This window comes from Cygnus atratus, chromosome 7 (genome assembly GCF_013377495.2).
Source record: "Cygnus atratus isolate AKBS03 ecotype Queensland, Australia chromosome 7, CAtr_DNAZoo_HiC_assembly, whole genome shotgun sequence".
In the NCBI taxonomy this organism is placed as follows: Eukaryota; Metazoa; Chordata; class Aves; order Anseriformes; family Anatidae; genus Cygnus; species Cygnus atratus.
Window position 1 is genome coordinate 21987395 of NC_066368.1, and position 13723 is coordinate 22001117.

Sequence of the window (13723 nt, forward strand, 5' to 3'; positions counted from 1 at the left end):
CTGTGTGGTCCTTTCGGTATGGGAAAGTCTGCCTTTCTGACTCCTCCCTTGTAGGTGGAGTACAGATCTTGCACAACTTACTGATTTTTTTTTTTTTTTTTTGCACTTCGGGAAATACTGCAGATGTTTTTGCCTGTTGCACTGAAGCAAACCAGCTGATTTGGTACTTAGTATGCCTTGTGTTAACCATGTTTTTCCCTGGTGTAAGAAAAAGACAGTGGAGTCTGATTTTACTGTCATGTGGCGATTGTGATCGCTCTTGGTCTTGTGATGTGTTAAATATGAAAGCAATAATGCACTCTGGCTTTTTACAGCAAGATTAAAATTACTCTAAGTTTTGATCGAAGCTGAGTTTTCATGTAAAAGCTGTGGTTATTTCTGCTCGTTAGGGCCAGGGGTGTCACCAGGGACCCATAATCGACTTGTAAGCTTTTGATTAAGCTCTTGAGCTTAGTCTAGTATTCTCATATTTAAGTATTACAAAGGCCAGTCCTGAAAAACTATCCTGTGTATTTGCTGGGCTGAAGTTAATCTTGTGGAGGGAAAGCACCAGCTGACCAAAGTTTATTCCAACCTTTTTTCTTGTTTGCTGCTTTTTTCTTTTTTGTATACTTCATTGTCTCAGTTTCACTTCTTGCACTTCCTATTTGCCTGAGGTCTCTGACCACACTGGGCAAACCCTAGTTTGTAAGGCGGTTTGAGCAAGGTCTTAGTTGTGAAGGTTAAGGCGTTATTTAGTACCTTGCAAGGAACTGGCCTACTAAACTGTACAGCTTGTTTTTCTGCACATTCATTTTTGGTAATGTCAAAATCTGCTGTTTTATTGTTGTAGTGCTGCATAGGATCTGCTAGCATTTTTTATCTTAAATATATAAAAGTCTGTAGTATAACCTTGCTGTAAACCTGCATATGGTGAAGTTAGCAGAAGAGCAGAAACGTTTCAGTACCCGCCAGATCACTTTCTTAAGAGATTAACTTTTTTTTTCTGTTTATATATGGTTAATTCTACATTTGTTACATAGTTTGAGGTAAGTCCGTTGATTAACGAGGCTGCTGAAGGAAGTGATGAACTGGTGCAGACCCAGCCTGTGGCTGGGAATTCCCTGGCAGAGGCAAATTAGCAAAACCACAGCTCAAGTAAAGCACACACCTGGAGCTATGGCAGAGGGAGCCTGCGGAGCTCAATAACGATTCGGTACAGAAGAATGCATTAATCTCTGACTACTGCAGGGCCAGTGCAGGTAAGACTTTGTCCTTTTTTTCTTCTTTCATTTTTTTCCTTTAATCTTGGTATCTTGGTCTTAGCATGAGGGTACAGCACATCTGACTTATCCTTTGCTCCTGTCCTAAGACAGGGATTGGGAACCAAGTATGCGAAGGGCATCTCTTTAAATAAGAAGAGCTTTGAGCTGGAAACGGAGATGTTTTCTTGCTGCTGTTGAACTATAACAGTTTTAATGTTCCTGTCTTCTGGTTTTGGAACCTGGGGATAATTAAATGGAATTGTGTGGTATTGTGTGTTGTGTTTGAAAGTCTGTCCTGTCAACTGTCATGCTTTTGTCTCTGGTGATGGATGTGCTTAATTCCTTGTCTTAAATTACCACCCAAATAGGATGCTTGGGGAGAGTTTTATTTTTAAGGTTGGTATGAACATTGTAAGACTTCAGTGCCAGTAGATGATCTGCTGGCTAGCCAGATTTCACTACTGCAAGTTAAACTTGGGACCAAGCTGCAGGGAAACTCCCTATACTTTATACTTCACTTTATATTATTCTGGTTTTCCAGAGCCACTTGCTGGTGAAGATGCCATAAGTATTGGCTTGACTTGCAGTACCATAAAGGTTTTCCTTCTGATTATTACGTTGATCTGCTCCAAACAAAGTGAGCAAGAGTGCAACGACATCCTTGCTTTGTCTTTTGCTTCTCTCTTTTTGGTATAGCAATTTTTTTCCCCTCCTCCTTTATTATTAAGTGTTACACTTTGCTTTTGGTTTGTTGTAATTTTATTTTTGCAAAATAGATTTTCACAGCTAGAAAGCCTCAAGGAAAAAAGTCCTTGGTAATATATGTAGGAGTTGCATCTCTTTACTGTGCAAATGCTGAAATCTAAATCTCACTTTAATGTCTCTTGGAGCTAAAATATTTTTGGATAAACAAAACATTTCACATACTGAATAAACCGCTTACAGGCAGCCTTTGCCCTCAGGCTGGAATGCAGCCATCGTGAATGTTGCAGCACGAACAAGGGACTCTGGCATAGTTGAGGGCCAGGAGTGGGATGCAGTGTGAGATACAAATGTGAATTTTGATCAGAGTATCACAATCCAAGCCATTTTTATATGAAAAACTACTGGCATCCATAACCAGATTCATTTTTTTATGAAATGTTTCACAGTTTTTCTTCCAAAATTGTTACTGAATATTGCTATGTATTAACTAGGAGCAGTTAGGCTATGAAATGTGTTTATAAAGTGTATCTTAGGAGTGCTGTGCCTGATCAGGTTCCACTATAGACAAAATAGACCAGAAGCGATGGCAGACGTGGTTGGTAAGTGGATCTTGGGAGTACAGTTCAGCACTGAACGCTCGGAGATAGCAGATGTGCATTCACGAAAATCAGTTGTTCTGCCACTTCTAGTCCTTCAAAATCCTAGTACGGCATCTTAGGAATGGCAGAGGAGGCTGTTCAGATGAAGTCTGTTTCTGTTTAATTGTTCTTCTGGAGGAAATTCACATTTCTGCTCTTTGCTGTTTTGTGGGAAGAAAGGTTTTCTCAAACATCTCCCATGTGTTGTTACAGAGGGGAAGAGTGTCCTCAACGTGTGGGTTGTAACCTGGTTTCTGCTTACCAGAGAACCGAGGGAGGAAAACTGACACCTTGTGACAACTTAAAGATTAGGTAGTGGTGTGAATTTACCTGCTTGAATCTGTAAGTAGACGGGAAGCCAGAAATGGGGATTTCTTTCCACCCTATCCATGTGGGAGGTGGGAAGTGGCAGTAACTGGAGTCCTGAGCAGCGAGCGATGGCACATAGGCTCCCCATCGATGCAGCGACAGATGTGTTGGAGCCCTTGCCAGATAATGTTGTGGGCAGAGTTTAAATGGGATCAAGGGGAGGCTGAACAAATATTTGGATGAAATACTCCCCGAGGGTTGCTAAATACAGGCTCAGGAAACTGCTGGAGCTGAAAATAGTCAAAGGCTCAGCCTTGTCTGAGACAGGGAATGCTGTTTAGTTGCCTTGATTGAACGGGTACAGCAGAACAGTTGTGAGGTTTTGTTGCACAGGGACATCGTGAGAATAAAAGCACTGAAGCTTGGGGTGACTGGATTCAAGGGTAGTAATAGAGGAGGCAAATGCCAAACACAGTATTCTCCTGGAGAAGCTGGCAGCCCATGCTTGGACAGGTTTGCTGGGTTAAAAACTGGCTGGATGGCTGGGCCCAAAGAGTGGTGGTGAATGGAGTGAAATCCAGCTGGTGACCGGTCACCAGTGGTGTTCTCCAGTGGTCGGTGTCGGGGCCCTTCCTCTTTAATATCTTTACTGATGTCTTAGATGAGGGAATTGAGTGCACCCTCAGTAAGTTTGCAGATGACACCAAACTGGGGGGAAGTGTCGGTCTGCCAGAGGGTAGGGAGGCCCTGCAGAGGGGCCTGGACAGGATGGGTTGATGGGCCAAGGGGATGATGTTCAACATGGCTAAATGCCGGCTCCTGCACTTCGGTCACAACAACCCCATGCAACACTACAGGCTTGGGGCAGGGTGGCTGGAAAGCTGTGCAGAGGAAAAGGACCTGGGGGTGTTGGTCGATGCTCGCCTGAACATGAGCCGGCAGCGTGCCCAGGTGGCCAAGAAGGCCAACAGCATCCTGGCTTGTATCAGGACTAGTGCAGCCAGCAGGACCAGGGAGGTGATCGTCCTCCTGTACTCTGCTCTGGTGAGGCCGCACCTCGAGTACTGTGTTCAGCTTTGGGCCCCTCACTACAAGAAGGCCATCGAGGCCCTGGAGCATATCCAGAGAAGGGCTACGAAGCTGGTGAAGGGCCTGGCACACAAGTCCTGAGAGGAGTGGCTGAGGGCACTGGGGTTGTTTAGTCTGGAGAAGAGGAGGCTCAGGGGAGACCTCATTGCTCTCTGCAGCTACCTGAAAGGGAGGTGTGGGGAGCTGGGGGTCGGCCTCTTCTCACAGGTAACTAGTGATAGGACTAGAGGGAATGGCCTCAAGTTGCACCAGGGGAGGTTCAGGTTGGAAATGAGGAGACATTTCTTCTCAGAGAGAGTGATTAGGCATTGGGATGGGTTGCCCAGGGAGGTGGTGGAGTCACCGTCCCTGAGGGTCTTTAAGGAAAGGTTGGACATGGTGCTTAGGGACATGGTTTAGTGGGTGACATTGGTGGTAGGGGGATGGTTGGACCAGATGATTTTGGAGGTCTTTTCCCACCTTAATGATTCTATGATTTTATAAACTTCCTTGGTGCTTGATGGCAGCATCAAAGGGAATCTCTGCAGAAAGCAGTCCCAGAGGTCAGATACATGGGCTTCAGCCTGCAGAGGCTGTGAGAATGATACTTTTGTGATTTTTTCCAAGCTGGAGATCTCTCAGATGGGAACAACTCAGGAGGAAGAGTCCATTGATCTACCTGGATGCTGGCAACTTTCATTTTACAGCCTTTCTTCGAAATTTTCTTGGATAGCAAGGTGAATTGAAAAGAAGGTTGAAATGGAGTGGTTGCTCAAGCAGTGTGTACGTGGTGGTGTTTATTGTTCTGTACCACCATAACTGTCTCATAAATCTGCTCTGTAGAAGAGGCCCATGTAAAAAGTATTGAATGACATTTTAAAAGCCAATTTATATATTTTTTAAGCCAAGAAGTCTCCTTTATAAATTTCATATAAACGCTGCTAGCAGCACATTTTTGTATACTCAAAAGATCTTCAGCTGCTGCAATAATTTAGGGAAAACTGCTTGGATACATTTTTGGTATATTTGCCAGATAAGTCTGTTGTTTTTTGTTTGTTTGTTTTCCCCATTTTTTTTTCTTTTCAATTCAGCACTTCAGTGGGGATCTTGGTGTGCCTCGTGAAGCAGGTTGTTTTTAGTTTACCTGCAAAGCTGGAGCAATAAACACAAAGCTCATCAGCACATCTCCCCAGGTGTCCTGCAACATATCCCAATGTCTTTCTGCCTGCGAAAACCATTGGCACCCACTGGTACTTCTGGAATTTGATGCACTTTGCTCAAGCGCCCCATGTCCTCAGAGGAGCAGCGAGCTCTGATGCGGAGCAGCTGACAAAGTGGACATTCAGTCACCAGCAGAGGATCGTGTTCCAGAAAGCAAATCTGAACTAGCACTTTTAACCCTGCTGGAGCTGAAAACCCATGCAACAGATCTGTTTTTGTACTACAGTTGTTTCCGTTAACCTCTCCAGATTGCACGGTCTGTAACTGAGCTCATCTCTTTGCTCTGCTCGTGATCTGTGTGTAACCGTAATGGCATCCATCCAAGTCTCCCCTTTTGTCCGTGCTGTCATTGCCACTACTCTGCAGGAACCACTTTGTCCAACTTCACTAAGTCTTAAACGTGCAGTAATTGTTATCAGATTAAAATCTGAAAAATGTAGGTGTGAGAAACACAATTTCTCAACTCTCCAGTCAGTGAATGGTGCAGCTCCTTTTGCCAAACCAGTTATTCTGATTTCTGTCTTTATTAAAAACAGAAAAAAATACCCCAAGTATTAAGCAGTAGGTGTTGTCACAAAGTCCAATAGAAACATTGAGGTCTTCTGCTCTTTGGAGAGAAAACTGATGCCTTGTTTTTAATGCTCTCCATTTTTAAATATGCTAGCAAAGTTGACACCTGTTCACCTGTTGTTTCAAAGAACCTGTGAATTGAAGAGCTAAGTTTAAAGTGGTGTGGTTTGTTTCTGAGTCAACAGATAACTTGATAGGAAGGCTTTGGGGTGTGAAGTTGTGTGTTTAGATACGGTGTAAATTCTGATGCATGAAGTTGCTTTCGGGTGGAGGTGAACCATTTCCGTCTCCATCCCCTTTGCAGAAGCATGTAAACCATGGTTGTTGTGGAGTCCTCAGCTTGCAACCCATTCTCCTCCAGCTCCTAGAATGGAAAATGATCCAAACAAGATGCCAAACGCAGGTTTGGTGGGTAAAAATAAGCAATATGATTCAAAGTAGTGGTCACCCGTGACAGAAGATGGGGAAGTTCCAGTCCTGTTATTGTCTCTTCCAAGAGCAGCAGCAAGGTCCATAGCTCTGGTCATGCCCTGCATGCCTTATTGCTGAAACATTTGCCTGATGACCTCTCAAGGTACGTTACACAACAGGTCGTGGAATGAAGTGAATGTTTGATTTCCTAGGAGTTTTGGGAGAAGAGGCATGTGACCTTTTTTGAGTATGTTTACTGATCTCAAGTTGAGGGAACCCTTGAGGAGTTTGCCAGTTTTCAAGGAGCATGAGTTTTGGAAGGTGATGTTGCAGCGGACAGCACGTCATTCGGAAAGCTGTCATAACAGCGTACCTTACGATGCTTATCAAAGATGAGACTTTCAAGAAAATCCTTCTAATATATCTTTGTGTATATGAGTGTGTGCATGTGTATCTATACACATATGCGTGAGTTAGTAGTGGAAACTGTCTTACAAATACTGATCCGGAAAATACTGTCTTTCTAAATAATTAGACCTTGGGTTTTTATAACCTGAGGTAATTATCTAGAGAGATCCAATCTGAATAAAACACTGGCTATTCTGAAAGTTACCTGCCTATGAGTTAGTTGCTTCCTTTTCTTAATGTTTTTCAACCTAGTAATAGCTTGATGTATTAGAACTAACTAATTTTAGTTTTGTTTCCAAGTATTTTCAGGTTAATCTAGGAAACCTGGAGCATCCCACCCTGGAGGGTCTGTTGAAAATGCCAGTATGTACCAAGGTGCTTCTCATTGTATCCTCCTGGTGTGGAATTTCCAAGTGTTCCTGGGGCTGTTAGTACCCTAAATGATGAGGAAGCTCACAGAAACATCAGGCCTTGATTTGTGGAGCAGTGTGTCCTGTAAGGTGCTATTTGGAAGGCAGAGCAAGAAACTGGGGAGGAGGCTTGAGGAGGGGAATGTTGTTTCTGGGAACAGTGGAAGAGACCATGTCACCTGAACAGGATAGATATTTGTTGCATATTTGACATTTAGATCATGTCTGATGTGACCTAAAATTAAATCTAGCCAACAGTCAAACGGGACTTTGGGTCTGGTTGTTTCTTGCTGGAAGTTGGCTTCCTCCCTTATGATATCTGCTCTGTCTGGTGTAGCTATTCAGGAAAGGCCTTGAGCATTTTGACTTCTTAACTTGTGCTCATGCAGTCCTTTTGGACACTTCTAAAAATTGTGCTTTGCCTTTCTTGCAGCATAAACTGGAAACCAAGGCTTGGTGTGTTATTTTGGCCGGTTTTATTCAGGCTAGTGAGGTGGGTGCACAAATGCCTTAGACATGAATATGAGCACAGTTGTGTACTTCCATAAAAGTACAGAATGATTTAATAGTGAAGGAAGTGCTTGCTGCAAGCAGTATCTTTCATTTTGTCAGTGAAGTCTTTCGAGCTTCCTCCCTTCAGTTTTGTTCACAGCGCTCTGTTAGGGGGCTCGGGCACTGGAAGAACTACACAAAGGTAATCCTGTGAATAAATCATGCTGCTTTGCATAACTGTGTCGCCCTTGGTCATAATAACAACAGTTTTCTTGGGGCTGTGGGGCACTAGGGCTGACTTTAGCAGCATGTCAACATACAGAAAGGGGATGTTTTGGGGCTTCCTCCCTTAATGCTTCACCAAGCACCGACCAAAAATGCAGTGTGTGGCAGCGGGGAATCGCCTCTAAATCTTCTTAATGGAAACGGGAACCGAAATAATTTGCCTTTTACAATCAGAGACGGAAGAGTAAAGTGGATGTTAGCCTAAAATACAGCAGCAAAAGCTGAAGGAGGGGGGAGAAATCAGTATTTGGATAAGGGTTCCTGCACTGCAGGTCTGTGTACTTAAAGCAATTGAAGATCACTTCTTTTCTTATGTACCCTTTCACTGGGGAGTGAATGCTAGGTTAGGATTAGCCATATGATTTTATTGTCCCTGCAGAAAGGGTGTAGAGGCAAACTACTAAAAGTTAAGAGCCCTTTGCAAAATAATTCAATGATTAGCGTGCCTTTGGAGATGTGTTGTGTAAGCATCACAAATTTTACTGGCTTCCTGTGTTCAAAGAATTAACTGTGAGCAGGATTAAAATGATATCTTAGACGCTGGTTAAAACATTCTCTCAAAACCCCTGACATTGTCTTCTATCAATTTGACTTTTTAATCAACAAGCATACTCTGTTGGTGAACTTGGCACAAGTGATCTATTCAGGCGGAACTTCTGCCCATGTATTTTAAGGAGTACTTCAGCATGTCTGAGAAATGAGAAGCAAACACGCCAGGGAAATGTGGAAATAGGCCCGTGTTCCTGTGCTAGGGCGTAAAAGGAAAATGCTACTCTAATCACCAAGGTGCCTTTTCTGAGGAACAGTCAGTAGCCAGTTAATCCTGCTTTTGCAGACATTCCTGATCCTTGCTGTTTATGTTGGATGAGAAAGTAAGAGGACAGCCCACTCTTGCTCCCTTTGCAGCGCTGCTGCTTGCGTATGCATGTTAGGTGGGAGGGAGAAGAGGAGAATCCCCAACTCCAAAGCTTTGTGTCTGTGCTTTGAGAGAGACATTTTTACTTCTTTGGCTTGGAAAATGGCCCTTGGTACTTAGATTTGGACACACGTTCACCAAAATCCTAGTGACGGTTGATTCCCTTACAGTTCTGCATGGGTGATGAAGATGGTAGCATTCATTTGAGAAAACATTTGAGTGTCAATGAAAGAAATGAGAGGCTCTCTCTGGAAATCTTGCAGGTTCTGCAAGCTGTAGTCTATTTAAATGCATTTGTTACAGGTGCAGTTTCAACTCAGCCTGTCCTCAGCTTGGGGTGGGTGGGTGTGCACGCGTGCACATGCTGGTTATGATGGATTGGGTCAGAGGATTTGAAATGCTGCATGATACATCATGAATAAGCTATAGGTGCTCTGCGGGGTGTTGTAGAAGGCTCTGGACAGGTACTTCTTGCCCATCCTGTGATGTGGAGAACATGACTGGCTGGCATCTTCAGGAACTGATAGCATCAAAACCATCAGAAATGCTTCTCAGCTGTTGCTTCTGTGTCAAAGAAATGTTCAGGATATTAAAAACAAGTGGTATCACAGAGTTGAATGCTGTCATCTTACGTGCTAAAACGGAAGTGGGCTTCTTTTGTGCCATTACGCCTTGCTACTGCTGAACAGCTCCAGGAGTGGAGCTCCTTGGGTAGATCCTTTGGGATCTGGCTGGCTGGGGAACTACTCGTCCAAAGGGTGTGTTGGTGTCTGAGCGCCGGCTTGCGCCCCACTGCCTCTTGGATCAGGGGATCAAGTCCAGGAGCTTCCTGCGGGGACACGGGCAGCGTTATAGCAGCTGATGGGCGGCTTTTGGGGCATCGTGAAACTTGGCAGAGATGAGTGCCTGAGAGCACTCTGTGACGTGTTTGGGAGGGTGGCTGTTGTCAGGAGATAAGAGCGCGGTTACTCACGAGAACAGGGCCTTCCCCCTTTTTCCCCCTTACTGGAGACTGGTGGGTGTTTGTGGGGTGGGTAGCAAGCCTTCGGTTTTGCGAGCGTCCTGCAGGGCAGGGTGACAGGGACTTTACTGCCTGCAGGTCTCTGCAGCTCCGTCAGGACAGACAGAAGCCGTCTGATGTCCAGCCTCTAGCCCAGTGGTATGCCTTCTTGTCTCCCTCCAAAGCTGGGGCTTGGGTGAGGAGTGTGTTTGCTTCCCAGCTATGGCCCGAGCAGTCCTGCCTGCTGCTGCTGGCCCCAACGGGTGGCTGTGCACAAGTCTGGTGTCTGCAGAGCAGTTGGAGGGGACGGAGAGAAGCCTGTCACCATTGTGCTGCCCCTGGTGGATTTTGGTCAAGTGCATTTCAATTTTATGTTTTATCTTTGCTTCTGGGCGAGTGCTTTCTCTATTGTAAAGTTATCTTGAAGACCAGGAGAAAAGGCTTTTGTCCCTCCCCCTGCATCAACTTACTTGTTATCTCCTTTGATGCCTGGATCAGAGCCTGGGTGACTTTACCAGCTCCTGCCAGAGAGAATTTTGGGAAGGCTGCCGCACACAGTAGCGGAGCTGCTCTCCGTGTGGTGCCACGAAGTAGGAGCAGAAGCACTCCAGACCCCCTCCGGATCCGACAGACACTGCTATAGGCCTTGTATGGACACAGGGTTCCTCTCTGTTTCCATGACTTTTGGGAAATGCTGTTTTTAAAGCGCAGCTGCCTAGGTTAGCACAGTGCTTTACAACATATTCCAGCTACTGGTAGATCTTGAGGCAATCTTCACGTTATAATCATGGTAATGCTTTTAATAGGAGGCTAGGTGGTAGCACTGCTTTCTTAACACATAATAATAATTATATATTTTTTTTATAGTGACTCTAATGACTACGTGAGCAGCAGCCAGCAGCAGGTCTTCTGGGCTTTGACTCTCAGAGTCATAGTGAGCTTCTAACCTGATGAACCAAGTTCTCTGGGTAGAAAGGCAATTTCAGGTAAGTAAGTGAATTTTGTGTTTTTAAGGACATGTGTTTTGGAGCAGTGTGCTTCTCAATACGTTGTTTATTGTAAGCTGATATTAAATGTGACCTGAATAGGGATAAATTCTTGTTTTAGACTTGCACTGGCAGGTATCCATTTTTGCTTTGGTTTAATCATTTTTTGCATGTGTGCCAATGGCAGCCTTCAGCATTGGCAGCAGTCTGTGGTCCTTGCTTGTGTATTTGTAACATCTGACTTAATGTCCTGCAGCTGCATGGCAGTGTTTCGTTTGGCACCTGTACTGCCTGGTTGCTTTAAGGGAGGCTTTCATTCAGTGACATAGCTTACTAGCAAATATATAATGATTCACTCCATTTTCTGTTAGCTTAGACACTAAGTGCCAGCCTGGTGCTTTCTCTCCATTCAAGAAAACAGTCCAACTCCAGTACTAAATTGTACAATCTTAGAGAAGTCAGCTGAAGGATGTGTTAGGTTGGTTCCTTTTTCCTTCCAGTTCAGAGTAACTTGAGAGCAAAACTTCAGAGGATATAGTTGTGTATAAATACTACAAAAAGACTACATATAAGGAAATTTTGCCCTTCTGGCTGTTGAAGCCTGTGATATACCGAGTAGACAACCAGACTGGCGGTTGGAATGCCTGGTTTCTGTTCCCAGTTTTGGCTTTGACGTAGATGAATGACCTGCAAAGGAAAAATAAATTGGGCGTGTGCCCTTTTTTGTTGCTTGTAGTTCTGTTTTGTTTTGTTTTTCTTTCAGTAATCCTTTGAAGCTGTGCAAGGATTTGCTGAGAGGCATCTTTTAAGATTCTTTCATGGTTTTGTTGGGTTTGATCTCTGCAGAAAGGCCCATGACTGATGTAAGAGCTAGAGAGGGAGGTATCGTAAGAACTGGAAAATAAAAGCAGGGGCTATTGAGCATAGACATTTTTGAGGAAAAAAAAAGATGTATTTTAAACAGTCATTTGTTTGTGTGCAACCCTAGTGACTAGCATATTGAATGAAACAAGTTTTTGGTGCCCTCAGCTCTTAGTTGGAAAAGCTGCTTCCTTTTTCTCTAGATGTTTTTGAAAATCAGTGAGACTAAACTGGCTGGTCCTGCATGGCCTCAGTGACAGAGCAGAAGAGCAACTCTGAGTTGTGGTTCTGCCTAATCCGGTTGTAATTCTTCCTGTGGGTGCCCCAAGCAAACTTGTTTTTAGAAAAATTGGTTTTAGCACCTTTCCTGCAGAGGCCCCAGTGCTGTGCACCTCTAAATCTCAAGTGTCATACAATAAAATATTAAATAGTGCTTCCACAGATAGTGTAGGAAATATGGTCAGTAAACAGAAATAATGGGAAAAATACTGAGACTAAAAATCAACAATGCTAAAATTGGGGAACTTTATTTATTTATTTGTATATTTTGCTGCACGTAACACTAATCATTATGGGCACGGGTTAGTTTTGGAGTTGCTGTTTTCTGAAAGCTGACATCTATTTGACGGTTTTTCTAGACCGGAAATTTGAGACTGTTTTCATCAGAGTCCTGAAACCTTTCTGTTTCCCCAAATGTATATATTGAGAGTGGAAGACACCTTTACCCCAGACAGCAGAAGCTCCCCTCACTGTATTGATTCACCTTTTATTTCCTCTGGATTCAATGTACAGATGCCATGAATAAAGTAGTCGTCTATTTCTTAAGTTGAATGCAGGTTTAATAGGGGTTGAATATTATTATTGCACGTACAGTGCAAGAGGCGCAAGGTTGCTTTGTTCCTGCTAAATGAGAAAGGTTCAAACCAGGCACTGTTGGGCACGTGGCACAACCTTGTAATTTATGTTGAGAAATTACTCGCAGGTGCGTTGGTATCTTTGTCTTCTGTATGATTTGTGTACTTGTCTCGGTATATGGCAGTGTATGTCCCAAACTCAGAGGGTCACAAAGTACTCATTGCTGAAATCTAGGGGTCTAATATGGTGGAATAGCAAGATTCTGCTGGCTCTTCAGTGGTGTTTATTTTGTGAATCGGTCATAAAAACAACCCTGTCCTCAATTGTTAGCTTTGCAGAACTTGAGCCTTAAAATAATCCAGGAAGCCTTTTGTTACATAAACATAACTCATCCTTCAGCTTGGTGCTATAGTTGCTTGCTACATTTGCTTCAAAATTTAAGCTGTGGCATCCTGGAAAGAGAAACCCTCCCAAATTTTTACGTAGCACTTAATGGTTCTGACCATAGCAGCCCTCTCCACGTGGAGAGCAAAGCAAATGATTGCTGTATCATCAGTGTAACAGTGACTGTTGAAAGCAGACATTGCACCGTGTAAAGCAGTCTTTTGTGGCTGGAACTTAACTTTTCTTGATGATTTTTTTTTAAACTTATTACTAACGAGTATGCTTATACCTACCATATTTAATTCCACAGGAATAGAGCTTCTAAGTATGTGGTATCTTTCTGTAAATATTGCTTCTAAACAAGCAATTTGGGCAAAAAAAAAAAAAAAAGGAAGTGTATGAATATGGCAAGGGATTGGAATGGTTAAAATTAAATTCCAGTGCAGACTACGTGGTAGTTTAACAGCCGTAGGATTTTCAGCCATTAGATTTCCCAATTAAATGAGCAACAGTTGGCTAGAACAGGTGCCTTAAAAAAAAAAAGTGAAATGTCAAATGCATGGGAGATAATCTCCATTAGAAGTGCTGTCTGTGGTTTCTGGGTGTTGTCTTGCACACGTAAGAGCACCTTGGGGAAAACTATTAATCACGTAACTGACTGCAAATTTAGGGGTTTTGTGGCATTGACTTCTTAAGTGATTACTTTGCTGCCGGGGATGACTGAGCTTGAAGCTGCTGATGAGTGTGGAGGTGATGTGGCAGGCTGCAGCCTGGGAGCTGCTTGCTGTGTGAGTGCTGCTGCTGTTTGCTCTCTGCGTGTGGTAGGCAGCCCCTTGTCCAGCGGCACCTGGAGTTTGCCACCTGGCTGCGGGGTTTACGCCGCCTCTCCGGGAGCACGCGGGGACCTTCTCAGCTCAGGCTGACTCCCCTGCTGACCTCCCCCTGCTTCTCCCAGAGGCA

General features: G+C 43.9%; 1 protein-coding gene across 13 annotated transcripts in view; it reads left to right on the plus strand.

Annotated features, from left to right (window-relative positions):
- The window catches only part of SGMS1 (sphingomyelin synthase 1), an 87342-nt gene that overhangs the window by 14295 nt on the left and 59324 nt on the right, over window positions 1-13723 (plus strand). For 7 of the 13 annotated variants that reach the window (XM_035565416.2, XM_035566154.2, XM_035566282.2 and 4 more), the window contains one exon: window positions 10545-10663. The exons of 1 other annotated variant lie outside the window; for it this stretch is intronic. The gene's annotated coding sequence lies outside the window, so the exon portion shown is untranslated. Of the gene's footprint in view, window positions 1-663; window positions 1242-9659; window positions 10034-10180; window positions 10468-10544; window positions 10664-13723 lie in introns of those variants that run through there. 5 more of the 13 variants (XM_050711868.1, XM_050711867.1, XM_050711865.1 and 2 more) reach the window with 5 other exon arrangements.